This window comes from Molothrus aeneus, unplaced genomic scaffold (assembly GCF_037042795.1).
Source record: "Molothrus aeneus isolate 106 unplaced genomic scaffold, BPBGC_Maene_1.0 scaffold_36, whole genome shotgun sequence".
NCBI lineage: Eukaryota > Metazoa > Chordata > Aves > Passeriformes > Icteridae > Molothrus > Molothrus aeneus.
Window position 1 is genome coordinate 774,407 of NW_027099027.1, and position 14,512 is coordinate 788,918.

Genomic DNA, 14,512 nt, shown 5'->3' on the forward strand with positions numbered 1-14,512 from the left:
TAGGAAAGTAAAGCACAAAGTCCAAGTGTTTAGGAAGAAGATGAGAGGTGGCCACCCTCAGGCCAAGCCAGCCAGCCCTGTCTCTCCTGGCATCTTTTGTCTCGGGGCTTTCCTTGGACATTGGGCATTTTGGAGGGGGAATCTCAGTTTTGGCTGTGGGTGTCTGGACAGGAAGAAGAGCTCTTTTCATAAGGAAGGAAAGCACCCAGCCCCAGTGTTTCAGAGGCAGATGAGGGCCAGCCCTCAGGAAGCCAAGGCCAGCCAGACTTGTCACTCCTGGCAGCTTTTGTCTGGGAGCTATCCTTGGATATAATGAATTCCAGAGGCAGTTGCCCAATTTTGACCATAAGTGCCTGGTTCAGATGGAGGGTTTTTTCCCACAAGAAATAAAAGTGATAATGGAGCCCTGGAAAATGTTAAAAATCGTCTTTGAAAATATTGGGCTTTGTGTTTTCTCAGATCACTGCACCTGCGTAAGCAGTATGATAAAAGATATAATTGTTAGATGTGGTGATTGTTTAGTAATTAAATATAATTATTATATAACCATAAGAAGAATCGTGAGAAACTATGTTGGAAATTTAAAGGGGGCTATGTTTAGCTGAAATCTGTGCATACAATAGAAGAATATAAGTTTAATAATTACATGAAAGTTATGTAATAATAGAGGATAAAACACGTTCACCTCGAATGTATGGTCGGAATCAGATTTGGGTGGAAACTACCCCGATTCCCAGAGCTCTTGAATAAAAAGCACCGCATATAATCGCTGATGTGATTATGTGTTTCTGAACGCTAACATTTTGGCGACCCCGGATGGGACCCTGCGGGTGCTGCTGAGCGAGTTTCGCGACTCGACCGCGCTCCAGCCGGCACCGAGGGATTCTCGGGGAGCTCGATCGGCCACGATTGCTTCTGCCGCTCGCAACAGCCCTGGGAGAAAGGTAAGGTGCTTTTTACTTTGGTTTGGGTGCCTGCCAATGAGACGCAGCGAAAGCTACGCTTGGCTGGGCTAAAGGAATTCCTGCTGGTACAAGCCCAGGCGCCGTTCCATAAGACAATTGCGAAAGCGTTGCGGGTTCAGCAATTTGTGGTATATTTGGAATGGAGAAACTTAAAGGGATTTTGGGCGGCAACACCTCTATCCCGCAAAGTTCTCCTTTGGGGTGCTTATTAGCACATTGGAAACAGGGTAATTTTGGGGAAGAATTACGTAAAGCTAAGTTGATTGATTATTGTAAGACATGGTGGCCAGAATATGCCTTGGAGAATGGTGACAAATGGCCAAAATACGGTACTCTGCAATGTAACACTATTTCACAGTTACTGTCATTGTGTAAACAAGAAGGAAAATGGGATGAGGTTCCATATGTTGATTTGTTTTTCTATTTACGGGGAAAGCCAGAATGGCAGGATGAATGTGGATTAATGATGGTTAAAACAACTGCAAGCAATAAGTGTGGGGTTTGTGAGGAACGTTGTTTAGAAAACTTGGCGTTGAAAGAAAGCCTGAGTAGGGAAAATTATACAGATATTGATTTACAGGTAGCTCCAATAGGAACAAGAGAACCTAACCCTATCCCACCTGTTCCATCTGTCCCTATCCCACTGCCTGCTCCTACCCCACCTAGTCCTGAACCTGTCTCGTCTAGTACACCCTTCCCTCTTTATTCTCCTCTCCCATCGTCACCTGATCCCTCTTCCTCGGAAGATGAGCAAAACCTAACTGTGGTTAGAAAGGAGAGAGAGAGAATCAACAATGGGGTAGCCCACAGAACCAGGAGTCGGTCTAACCTTGCCCCAGTTATGGATAGAAAAGACATAGGCAGACAAAAACGGACTGTAATTGCCCCCTTGCAACAAAGTGTAGGAGTGGAAGGGCCAGTATTAATAAAAGTGCCTTTCTCTCCTGCAGATTTAGATATTTGGAAACAATCAGCCAGAATTCATAGAGAAAATCCTGATAAAATGGCATGAGTATTAAAAATGGTTATAAAAAACTCAAAATCCTGACTGGGATGACATACAATAATATGTATATGAACATATTATATATGTATTTATATATATATATGTATATAATTATATATAGTATATTAATATATCTAATATATTAATATTAGATACTTTGATGGATTCTACTGAGAAAGAGATGGTACTTAAGACAGACAAAGAAAGGGTAAGAGAGGATATCAGAAACAGACTTGTAACAGGGAATTGAAATGAGAATTTCCCAATTGAGGATCCAAATTGGGACCCTAATTTATTTTGCGATGTGGGGAGACTACGGAAATATCAAGAGTGGATCCAAATAGGAGTTCAGAATGCTGTGCCCAAAACTATAAATTGGTCTAAACTATATGAAGTTCAGCAGGAAGAGACAATGTCCAGACTTGAACAACCAGTTTCACCAGGGCAATCAGTGCCAGCAGGTTACCAAGGGGATGGTTTTGGGGGAGTATACCAGCTGACTAGACACAGAGCAAGTAGAACAAGTTAAGGAACCTGTTATAAATAAACAATTAGGACATAAAGAGGTCAAATTTCTAATAGATACAGGAGCTACTTACTCAGTATTGAATGATTTGCAAGGACAAATTGGGGACAAGGAAACAACAATAGTCGGCGCTACAGGGAAAGAGGAAAAACGGCCATTCTTGCAACCCCTAGATTTGTGTTTTGGGAACAAAGTTATAACACACGAATTCCTATACATACCTGAGTGTCCAATTCCGCTTTTAGAGAGAGATTTGCTAGCAAAACTTGATGTGGTAATAACCTTTGAAAATGGGGAGCTTATAATGAAAATATCTGAATCAAAGATGGGACAGATTTTAATGATCAAAGAAAAACCTGTTCCCTCTATCCCTAGAGAGGTAGGAGATGCATTGATTCACTCTGTATGGGAGACAGATATACCAGGGAAATCTAAATTGGCACAACCAGTGCATGTAGAGTTAAAAGAAGGGGCGAGGGCTCTACAAGTCAAACAATATCCCATAAAACCAGAAGCATGGCAAGTGATAGTAAAAATTATTGATAAGTTCTCGAAATACCGAATTCTAGAAGAATGTGAATCAGAATTTAATACACCAATATTTCCAATAAAGAAGCCAAATGGTGAATATAGATTAGTGCAGGATTTGAGAGCAATAAATAAAATAACAAAGGACATTTATTCAGTGGTAACAAATCCCTACACATTGCTGACAGCCGTAAAGGAGATATATAAGTGGTTTAGGTAACTGATTTAAAAGATGCCTTTTTCTGCATCCCCCTTGACAAAGAAAGTAGGAAACTGTTTGCCTGTGAGTGGGAAAACCCAGGGAATGGGAGAAAGACCCAGCTCACCTGGACATGATAAAAGAACTCGCCGACCCTATTCGGAAACCAACTGGCAAAGGAGCTGGAGATTTGGACCGAGAGTGGGCAAGTACCAAGAGACCAATACCTGTTGTTGCAGTATGTTGATGATATACTGATAGCTACAGAAGAAAAGCAACCTGTATAAAGGTAACCATTGAGATTTTAAATTCACTGGGAATGGGAGGCTATAAAGTACCCAGAGGAAAGGCACAAATTGCCCAACAGACTGTGATCTACCTGGGATGTGAAATTTCACAAGGGCAACGAAAACTAGGCACTAACCGTATCCAAGCTATTTGTGCTATTCCAGAGCCCCAGAATCTACATGAGCTGCGAGTCTTCCTGGGGATGGCAGGATGGTGTCGCCTGTGGATCATGGACTATGGACTGATTGCGAAACCCCTGTGTGAAGCTCAGAAGATGCAGCCATTCACCTGGGACAAGCCACAGAAAGAAGCCTTCCTAAAATTAAAGGAAGCACTGACAACTGCTCCAGCATTAGGGTTACCTGATCTGTCTAAAGATTTTCAGCTGTTTGTCCATGAAAGGCTGCGCCTAGCACTAGGACTAACAACTAACCTTTTGAATCCAGCTTTGTTCCCAGGTACCACAAGTGAAGAAGGCCCATTAGAGCATGACTGTGTGGAGGTAATAGAGTACACCTACTCAGCAAGAGAAGACCTGAAAGACGTCCCACCAGAGCAGCCAGAGTGGGAGCTGTTTACAGATGGGAGCAGCTTCGTGGAAAATGGAACCAGATACGCTGGGTATGCGGTAACAACAGTCAGTACAGCAGTGGAGGCAAAGGCATTACCACCAAATACATCTGCCCAGAAGGCAGAACTGGTTGCTTTAACCAGGACACTAGAATTAAGTGAAGGGAAAAAGGTAAATATCTGGACTGACTCAAAATATGCTTTTGGAGTGGTGCATGTACACGGAGCACTGTGGAAAGAAAGAGGACTATTGTCCTTCTCTGGGTATGCACATTAAACATCAGGATGCAGTCCTGCAATTGATAAAATCAGTACAAAAACCTGAACAAGTGGCAATCATACACTGTAAAGCACAGCAATCAGGAAACTCCAAAATCTGCGAGGGAAATCGAAAGGCAGACTGGACAGCCCGACAGGTTGCTCGAGAGGTGCAAACAACAATGGCACTGATACCTTTAAAGCTTAATGTATCCCAATTCAATTTGCCTCCAGAACCAAAATATTCAGTAGAAGATGAGAGACCGGCACATTTGCTAAATGCACAAAAGAACTCAGAAGGATGGTATGTGACTGCACAAGGACAGATAGTGGTACCCCCTTCATAATGAGAGAAGTTCTACAAATTAAACATAACGAATGTCATTGGGGAGCAGAGGCATTGGTAAAATTGCTAAAGCAGAGTTTAATTTCGGTATGGATGTTAACAATGGCAAAATCAGTAATGTCAAAGTGTGATATCTGCTTGAAAAACAACCCAGTTGCTAGACAACAAGCACAGCTAGGAAGAATTCGGATAGGAATAGAGCCAGGAGACTATTGGCAGGTAGATTTTGTAGACTTGCCAAGAACTCGAGGATACAAATACCTGTTAGTGGGGGTTGACACATTCTCTGGGTGGCCAGAAGCCCTTCCCTGTCGCACCAACCAAGCAAAGGAAACAGTAAAGTGGTTACTACAGGAGATTATTCCCAGGTTCGGGGTGCCCCTAGGGTATCATCAGACAGGGGGCCCCATTTCATAGCTACAGTAGTAAGAGAGGTAAGTAGATTGCTGGGGATAACTTGGGACCTCCACACACCATGGAGACCCCAGTCAAGTGGACAGGTAGAGAGGATGAATCAGACACTAAAGAGGCAAATCAGTAAAATATGCCAAGAAGCCAAATTGCAGTGGCCCCAGGCTTTGCCAATAGCACTGTTGAGGATTCGGATAAAGCCTAGGAGTGGGATGTCAGTCAGTCCTTATGAGATATTGCACGGGAAACCATGTGAATCTCCTGAGCCTAACCCTAATGTGCACGTCACAGGAAAGCAGGAAGTGTATAATTATGTTCTGTCTCTCAGGAAAACTTTAGCTCGGCTCCGGAGCAACCTCGTGTGGAATAGACCGCTGACTCTCGAGAACCCAGTTCATAACATACATCCAGGAGACGAGGTGTACATCAAGAACTGGAACGAAGAACCGCTGAAAGAAAAGTGGAGTGGGCCCCACCAGGTACTGCTGACCACCTTTACAGCAGCCAAAGTAGCCGGCGTGGACCCCTGGATTCACTACACCCGAGTGAAGAAAATCCATCCTGGATCACGGACTGTGTAAACTGTGGAACCAACAAGGCTGCAGATAAGATGTGTTTAATTACTTTGAGAATGCTATCAGTAATTGTGCCAAAGTTATGGTCATTAATGTCTTTGGGATGTGGAATGCAAAAAGATCAACTAAACACTCTTCATTCTAGAATGAAGAGAGAGGTACAAGCAGAAACACAGGTGATAAAGGTTTCTAATGCAGTTCAGGCTGAGAATGTAATGATTGGATTAGTCAAAGCCTTTGCCAAAATGCAAAACACCTGTAGAATAACTGCCTGTCTGCCAATACCAAAGGCAGCAGGAGACCCAGTAAATTGGGGAATCGTAACATCAAAACTACCTGAAATACAAAACAACAAAACAATTGCATGCAAACAGGTACCTGAGTCGAGGCAAGTAGTCAAGGAAACTTGGGAGAAAATAGGAACATGGATGAGACCCATGGGCCAGAAAGACTGTATTCTAAGTGATGGCACACTAGGAACCCCTATGGGAGAATCAGGAGGCATCACACAATGGCAATGCTATTTGCCACACTATAAAAAGATTATAGAAAATGTTACAGAAACCACTCTGGTATGGAAGTGTGAGGCCAAGGATCAGAAAGGTCAGACAGAGCCTTGGGAGAGTGCGTGGTCTGTGAGTATCCTTCAAAGATTCCAATGTATGGCAAACACCCCTTGGTGCATTAAGTGGGAAGGCCTCGAGAATGAAACAGATCCAGCAGTAACAAACACTGCCACCAGTAGCAGAACGAGGGCAGACAAAGTAAGTTGGTGGGCATGTAATAAAACTTATGACTGCACTTCGGATGATGCAGAGATAAAGCAGATGCCACCCCTGGCAATAGCCCTACAAACTGGCTGTGCTTGCAGAGGGATCAAACATAAACAAGGCAGAGTGAATTATAAAGCAGTTGTAGGATGTACCAGGAGTACAGTTCAAAGTCCAGGACAATTTGTATGGGCAGCAAGCTATGGCACCTGGACAACACATCTGCCTGTAGATGGGAAAGTAAAGGAAATTACTTTAGGCCTCCCAACCTCATGTCCAATTTGGAAAAAGTCCCCATTTAATGGAAAACATGAACTTGTGCAGATAAGAGCAAGACGAGAAGTTCTAGACAATGAAAATCCAGATGACACTTGGCAAGAACCCTCTGGTGGAGTGAAATTTGGGTGGGCCCGAGAGTCTTTGCTTGGTCCTACAGCAAACTATCAGAGTAGAAGATGCTGTACAAACTTACAGGTCAGGTAGATAGACTGGCAAGAGTCACCCGGGAAGGATTTAAAGAATTAAACGTACAATTACAAGCCACCACAAAAATGACTTTACAAAATCGATTAGCCTTAGATTTGTTACTCCTGAAAGAGCATGGAGTATGTGGATTTTTAAAGTGACGGGTTGGTCATTGCTGCGTTCACATCCCAAATGTAACTGCAGATGTAGAATATGACATCAATCAGTTGAAACAAAGAGAGCATGAAGCACAAGAAGAGCAAAAGGATTTGACTACGACCTGGCTAGGCAAAATCTTTAAAGACTCCATGAACGTGAGTTCATGGATTAAATCTGTCATTAAGAGTGTGATAATCTTACTAATTGTATTCTTAGCAATTTGGTTAGTTCACAGCATCTTAAAGGGAGAGATACAGAAGAAAACGTCCTGGAACCAGAAGATAATAAAGGCACTGACACGAGATCCACACCCACCATCTTCTGGTTCTCCAGTGCGTGACAGCATCCACGACAACGTTTACATCAACCATGGCCTTGAAGAACGTCAAGAATAAATTGAGAAATAAAGGACTGTATCAAGTGAAAACATTTACACCTATAGTCAAGGGAAAATGCTTTCAAAGGGGGGAGAATGATAGTGGGGCCCTGGAAAAATGTCAAAAATAGACTCTGAAAATGTTAGGCTTTGTGCTTGCCAGATCATGTGAAATCGCACCTGCGTAAGCAGAACATGATAAATGATATAATTGTTAGATGTGATGATTATTTAGTAATTAAATATAATTATTGTTTAATCATAAGAAGAATCATGAGAAACTATGTTAGAAGTTTGAGGGGGGCCACAAGGAGCCCATGCTTGGCTGAAATCTATGTATACAATAGAAGAATTGAAGTTTAGTCATTAACATGAAAGTTATATAAGGATAGAATATAAAAACATGTTCATCCTGAACCCATGTCGGAGTCAGATTTGGGTTGGTACCCCTGACACCCAGAGCTCTTCAATAAAAGCACCTGCATATAATCATTCTGGTGATTATGTGTTTCTGAACGCTAATATACCCAGTAAACTGTTAAACCCTTCCCAGTTGCTGTGCATGAGGCTTTATGAATATGCACCAGGCTGATGTAAGGGGAAAGGTATTTCAGGGGATCCCTGAAGGTAACAGGGTGCTCCTGGCTGAGTGCCAAGATGCACCCGGCCGTAATAACCTTTGCTCCATGGTCCTGGTCGCACATTGTTCTTTATAAAACTTTTTAGATTTTCACAGGAGAGTAAACGCATTTTTCACATTTTTGAATGGTTGAATTTTTTTTATTTTTCAGGGAAGGGAGTTTTGAAGAGCTGCAAGTGGCCAATCTGCCTGCAACAAGCACCATTCCACGGGCTCTTGTCACCTTTCCCGACACGGCTGCTGCAGCTCATGGAGGGTAAAGCCCTGGAGGCTCCTTATGGGCGGTTATGGACGATTGCAGGCAGCGCCTCCATGCCCTGGATCAGCGGTGCCCACTCCTGGGAACCCCCACGTTTTCCAGTTTCTGTGAAGCTGCCTGTGAAAAACACATTCACTCTCCCGTGAAAATGTAAACAGTTTAATAAAGGACTTTTATTAAAGTTTAATGGGAGACCAGGACCATGGAGCAAAGGTTATTACGGCCGGGTGCATCTTGGTGCTCAGCCAGGAGCACCCTGTTACCTTCGGGGATCCCCTGAAATACCTTTCCCCTTACATCAGCCTGGTGCATATTCATAGACCCTCATGCACAGCAAACTTTCCCTCAAACTAGTTTACGTTCCAAGAACTCGATGACTAATGTACTTCAGATTAAAAATATCTAAAGAAACTAACATGCAATCTAACACCTCTTAGTTAAACAATTCATATTACAAATACACTAAACACAAAACCAAACACCACTATAATTTCTCAGATATTTCAACCAAACAATTAAACTTTAATAACATCCTTAAGTACTCTTGAAAAATTAAAATTATTTTCAAAAGATTAATTGTGTGTGGGTGGTTTTATTTCAATATTGGTTTTTGGACTGTTTGGGTTAGATGATTTAAAAAATGGGATTTTTATAGGAATTAAATCAGCTGAGAAGGTGGCACTCTGCAAACAGAATTGACTGAAAATAAATGGCACAGAAATCACTAACTCTGAAAGTTTTATTTGCTATCAAATACATCCCACACACCCAGCCCCACACAATCCCCATCCCATTGCTCCAAATTGAGATCCCACTTCTCCCAATCCCCTTCTAACCCCATCTCACCCTGGTGGCTGTGGAATGGAGAGTTTGGCATGGGATTGAGTTTTTTTTGAGGAGGGAACAAGGAATTTGAGGTAGGATTGAGCCTTTTTGGGTTAAAATTCAGTTATTTTCAGTGGGATTTGAGTGGTTTTGAAGTGACAGATCCATCCCTCTTGGCTTTTGGAGTAGAGAGAGATGGAGAAGAGAAAAAAATTCAGGCCAAACCAAAGGGCAAGCAGCCAGGTGTGTTCCCAACATGGATCACAGGGAATGTGAGTGACCAGGGCTGTGCCCAAAGTGCCTCCTCCAGTGGGGGATGGAGCTGGAGCAGCGCACGAAGCTCTTCCCACACTCGGGGCACTCGCAGGGCTTCCCTTACCGGTGCCTCCGTTGGTGTTGGGTCAAGTTAGAGCTCCTGGAGAAGCTCTTCCCACACTGGGGACACTTGTAGGGCCTCTCCCCGGTGTGGATGTGCCGGTGGATGACGAGGGTGGAGTTCTGCCTGAATCCCTTCCTGCAGTCGGGGCATTGGTAGGGCCTCTCCTCTGTGTGAATCCGATAGTGCCGGAGGAGATCAGAGCTGGTCTGAAACCTCTTCCTGCATTTATCACACTCGTAGGGCCTCTCCCCTGTGTGGATGCGCTGGTGCTTGACAAGGTCGGAGTTGTACTTGAATCCCTTCCCACAGTCAGGGCATTGGAATGGCCTCTCATCTGTGTGACTCTGATAGTGCCGGAGGAGACTGGAGCTGGTCTGAAACCTCTTCCTGCATTTATCACATTCGTAGGGTCTCTCCCCCGTGTGGATGCGCTGGTGCTTGACAAGGTCGGAGTTGTACTTGAATCCCTTCCCGCAGTCGGGGCATTGGAAGGGCCTCTCCTCTGTGTGAATCCGATAGTGCCGGAAGAGACTGGAGCTGGTCTGAAACCTCTTCGCACACTCCCCACACTCGTAGGGCCTCTCCCCAGTGTGGGACCTCTGGTGGCTGATCAGGCTGGAGCTGCAGGTGAAGCTCTTCCCACACTCCCCACACTCGTAGGGCCTCTCCCCAGTGTGGATCCTCTGGTGCCTGATCAGATTGGAGTTCCACCTGAAGCTCTTCCCACACTCCACGCATGTGTGGGGCTTCTCCCCATCATGGAACTGCTCATGGAGCACCAGCTCGGAGCTCTGGCTCCATCTCTGGCCGCCTTCCCCGCCCAGGCTGGCTCTTTCCCCCTCACATCCCCGCCATCTGCGTTTGCAGCCCCTCCTCGAGCGGCATCTCCGGGACTTTTCCTCCCCGTTGGCTTCCTGCGCCGTGGAGCCGCTCAAAACGGCCTCTGCCACCAGGTTCTGCCACGGGCATTTGTCCTCCCTGCTCTCCATGCTCAGCTCCTGCTCTGGGCGAGGAAGGACAAGGACAGCATGGGATTTGCCTCCGTGCCACAGGCAAGGGCATCGAGATCCCCCCAGGCCGTCTCTGGGGACGCACTGCCCCCTCTTGGCTCTCCCCATTTCGGGATGCCGGGGCTGTTTGGGCTCCCGGGCTCCCTTCTCCCCTCATTCTCTGCTCTGGGCTGCAGCGGCTCCAAGGAGTCCCCCCTGCCCCTCTCCAGGCTCTTGAGGCTCCCGCCAATGGCGGCGCTCCCCCCTCTCTGGCCTCCCCACTTTGGCCTCCTGGGGGACACAGGGCTCTGCTCCTCCAGGCTGCCTCTGCCGGCAGCCGCCACCGCCACCCGCCGATGTCCCCCCGAGGGGCCTTTTCCGCTCAGCCTTGGACTTCTTCATTCTCCAAACATCCCCCCAAAAACCCAACCCAGGGACCCCCCGGGATATCCGGGCCGGGCTCCCCCTCCCCGCTCACCTGCGCCATGGGGGGGGGGGCGATGATCCCACAGGTGGGGGCTGCGAACTCAGGCAGGGATCGAGACCGCGTGGCTCCCGCAGCTCAGCCTTGATCCGCCTTTGTCCTTCCTCTTCCTCCCGCTCCTCCTCTGTCCTATCTCCCCTCCCGCTCCTCCTCTGTCCTATCTCCCCTCCCTCTCCTCCTCCCCCCTAACCCCGCCTCCTTCACTGCTCTTTCTCCTCCCGCTCCTCCTCTTCCATCCCCCCTCCTCCTCCTCCCCTGTCTTATCCCCACCTCCTGCTCCTCTTCCATCCCGCCCCTTCCATCCCCCCTCCTCCTCCTCCCCTGTCTTATCCCCACCTCCTGCTCCTCTTCCATCCCGCCCCTTCCATCCCCCCTCCTCCTCCTCCCCTGTCTTATCCCCACCTCCTGCTCCTCTTCCATCCCGCCCCTTCCATCCCCCCTCCTCCTCCTCCCCTGTCTTATCCCCACCCCCATCTCCTTTTCCATCCCGCCCCTTCCATTCCTTCTTCTCCTCCTCCCCCCTTACCCCGCCTCCTCCTCCCCCTCCATCCCTGCCCTTCCCTCCCTCCTCCTCCTCCCCCAGCAGCAGCCACACCCTCGGTGCCCCGTTCCCGCAGCCCTCGCAGCCCGCGGCAGCAGCGGCGATGGAGCCGGGACAGGTCGGCATGGGCAGCGCGGGGCTCTCGGCTGCTCCCAGCCGCTGCGGGCGGGGGGAAGCCGGCCCGGGCCAAAGGAGAGGCAAACTGGGCAAACTGGGGGCTGCACATCCAAACTGGGCCTTGCTGGGGACCCTGCCTGGCCACTGCCAGCCCTTGGGGCTCCTCTCGGCACATCCGCCAGGGGGGAACGCACACAGGCCTGGGGGATCCCAGCAGTGGCAGCACTGCCAGGGACTGGGCTGCACTGGGATCGTACTGGGAGTGACTGGGGCTGTACTGGCTTTGTACTGACATCAAACTGGGATCATACTGGGATCATATTGGGAGTGTATTGGGGATGTACTGGCTGTGTACTTGGATCGTACTGGGGTTGACTGGGAATATACTGGCATCATACTGGAGTGACTGGGACAATTCTAGGTTTCTATTGATATTATACTGGTATGATGCTGGGACGGGACTGGGTTTGTACTGACATCATACTGGGATCATACTGCCATGCCAGGGCAGACTGTGATTGCACTGATGGACACTGGGATCATACTGGGATCATACTGGAGAGAGTAGGAGCCTGCAGGAGGCAACTGAGACCACGTTAGGGGCAAATGTGATATACTGGGAGTGACTGTGATGGAGCAGCTGTGAGCAACTGGGATCATGCTAGGACCAACTGGGAGGAACTGGGAGTGACTGGGAGCCTGCTGGGGGTGATTGGAAACTGCTGGGATTATACTGGGATGAACTGGGATCATGCTGGAGCTGACTGGGATCATTCTGGCAGTGAGTGCCACTACCCTGAGGCTGACTGGGAGTGCTTGGGAGCAAATGGGATCATACTGGAAGGAACTGGAAAGATGCTGGAGGGAACTGGGCTACACTGGGACATACTGGGAGTGACTGGAACAAAAGTGAGGGTGAAAGAGAGCAACTGGAACCATGTGGAGCACAACTGGTTCATACTGGCAGGGACTGGGAGCACACTGGGCTCATCTCTGGATCATACTGGGAGGGACTGGACTAATACTGGGAGGATCTGAGAGGGACTGGGAGCACACCCTGCACATCATCCCCCAGACTGGGCCTGACTGGGAGCAACTGGGAGCACGCTGGCAGCAAATGGCATCATACTGGGACTGACTGGGCTGATCTAGGGAGCAACTGGAACCACACTGGAGGCAGCTGGGACCATACTGGGAGACTTTGGAAGCAACTGGGATTATACTGGGAGCACACTGGGAGGGCTGGCATGTGACTGGGATCAAACTGGAGCTTACTGGGATCATATTGGGGTTGAAAGGGAGCGACTGGGATCACACTTTGGGCTACTGGGAGAACTGAGGGAAACTGGGATGATGCTGCAAGCAAACTGGAGCAACTGGGAAGGACTGGATGCATGCTGGAGGCAACTGGGATATACTGGGCATGACTGGGGGATCATACTGGGATAACTGACACCTTACTGGGGCCACTGGCAGTGCCTGGAAATGACTGCAGACATGCTGGGGGCAACTGGGATATACTGGGAGTGTCTGGAACCATACTGGGGGGACTGGAACCACACTGGGAACAACTGGGACCATGCTGGGGAGAACTGGGACCACACTGGGGGCAACTGGGAGTGAGTGGGACCAAGCTGGGAGGGACTGGGATCATCTGGGGAGGGACTGGGACTAGAGCAGGGGCAACTGGGTTCAACTGGGACCATCCTGGGAGTGTCTGTAACCATTGGGGAGTGATGGAAGCACACTGGGAATAGCTGGGCCCATGCTGGGAGCAACTGGGATCCCACTGGGGGCACTGGCATCAGACTGGGAGTGACTGGGAGCAACTGGGATTAGACTGCAAGGGACTGGGATCATACTGGGAGTGGCTACACTCATACTGGGATTATACTGGGTGTGAATGGAACCTGACTGGGGCTTAATGGGAGCTACTGGGCCCATGTTGGGAGGAAAATGTGACCCACTGGGAGCAACTGGGATCGGCTGGAAGGTTCTGGAACCATGCTGAGAGGACTGAGACTACAACTGGGGCAACTGGGATCATACTGGGAGCAACTGGGGCCACCCTTTGAGCAACAGATGGAAACTGGGATGATGCTAGAGGAAACTGGGAGGAACTGGGAAAGACTGGGATCATTCTGAGGTAACTGAAACATACTGGGAGTGTCTCTAACCATCCTGGGGGCACTGGAACCACACTGGGAACAGCTGGGATCATGCTGGGAGCAACTGGGACGATGCTGGGGGAAACTGAATCTACCCTGGAGGCAACTGGGCACGACTGGGACCCTGCTGGGAGGGACTGGGACTATTCTTGGGACAACTGGGATCATCATGGGAGGAACTGGGAACATCTGGAATTATGCTGGGAGCAACTGGGATCACACTGGGATCCCAGTGAGAGCAGCTGAGTCCATGCTGGGGTACACTGGGATCTCATTGAGAGCGACTGGAATCACACTGGGATTGACTGGGAGTGGCTGGTTTTGTGGATTTTGGGGGTTTGGATTTTGGGGGATTTTCTTGGCATTTTGAGGGGGAGTTTTTCTGGGGGTATTTGGGGGTTTATTGAATTTTTTGTGGCTCTTTTTGAATTTTGGGGCTTTTACTAGGATTTTGTTGGGATTTTTTGGGATTCTCAGAAATTCTGGAGTTTTTATTGGGATTTTTACGAGATTTTGGGGTATTTTATTGGAATTGTGGTGGCATTCAGAGGGATTAATTGGGGATTTGGGGTTTTTGGGATTTGTGGTGGAATTTGGGGGGTTTTGTGGGGTTTTTTGGGTGTTGCCAGGATTTCTTTGGATCTTGGGGGAGATTTTCTGGGACTTTT

The 14,512-nt window shown here is 48.1% G+C and overlaps 1 protein-coding gene and 1 pseudogene across 1 annotated transcript in view; one reads left to right on the forward strand and one right to left on the reverse strand.

Annotated features, from left to right (window-relative positions):
- Positions 1 to 14,512, reverse strand: part of LOC136570728 (uncharacterized) — a 2,607,743-nt pseudogene that overhangs the window by 752,640 nt on the left and 1,840,591 nt on the right.
- The window catches only part of LOC136570729 (uncharacterized), a 2,347,277-nt gene that overhangs the window by 640,395 nt on the left and 1,692,370 nt on the right, over positions 1 to 14,512 (forward strand).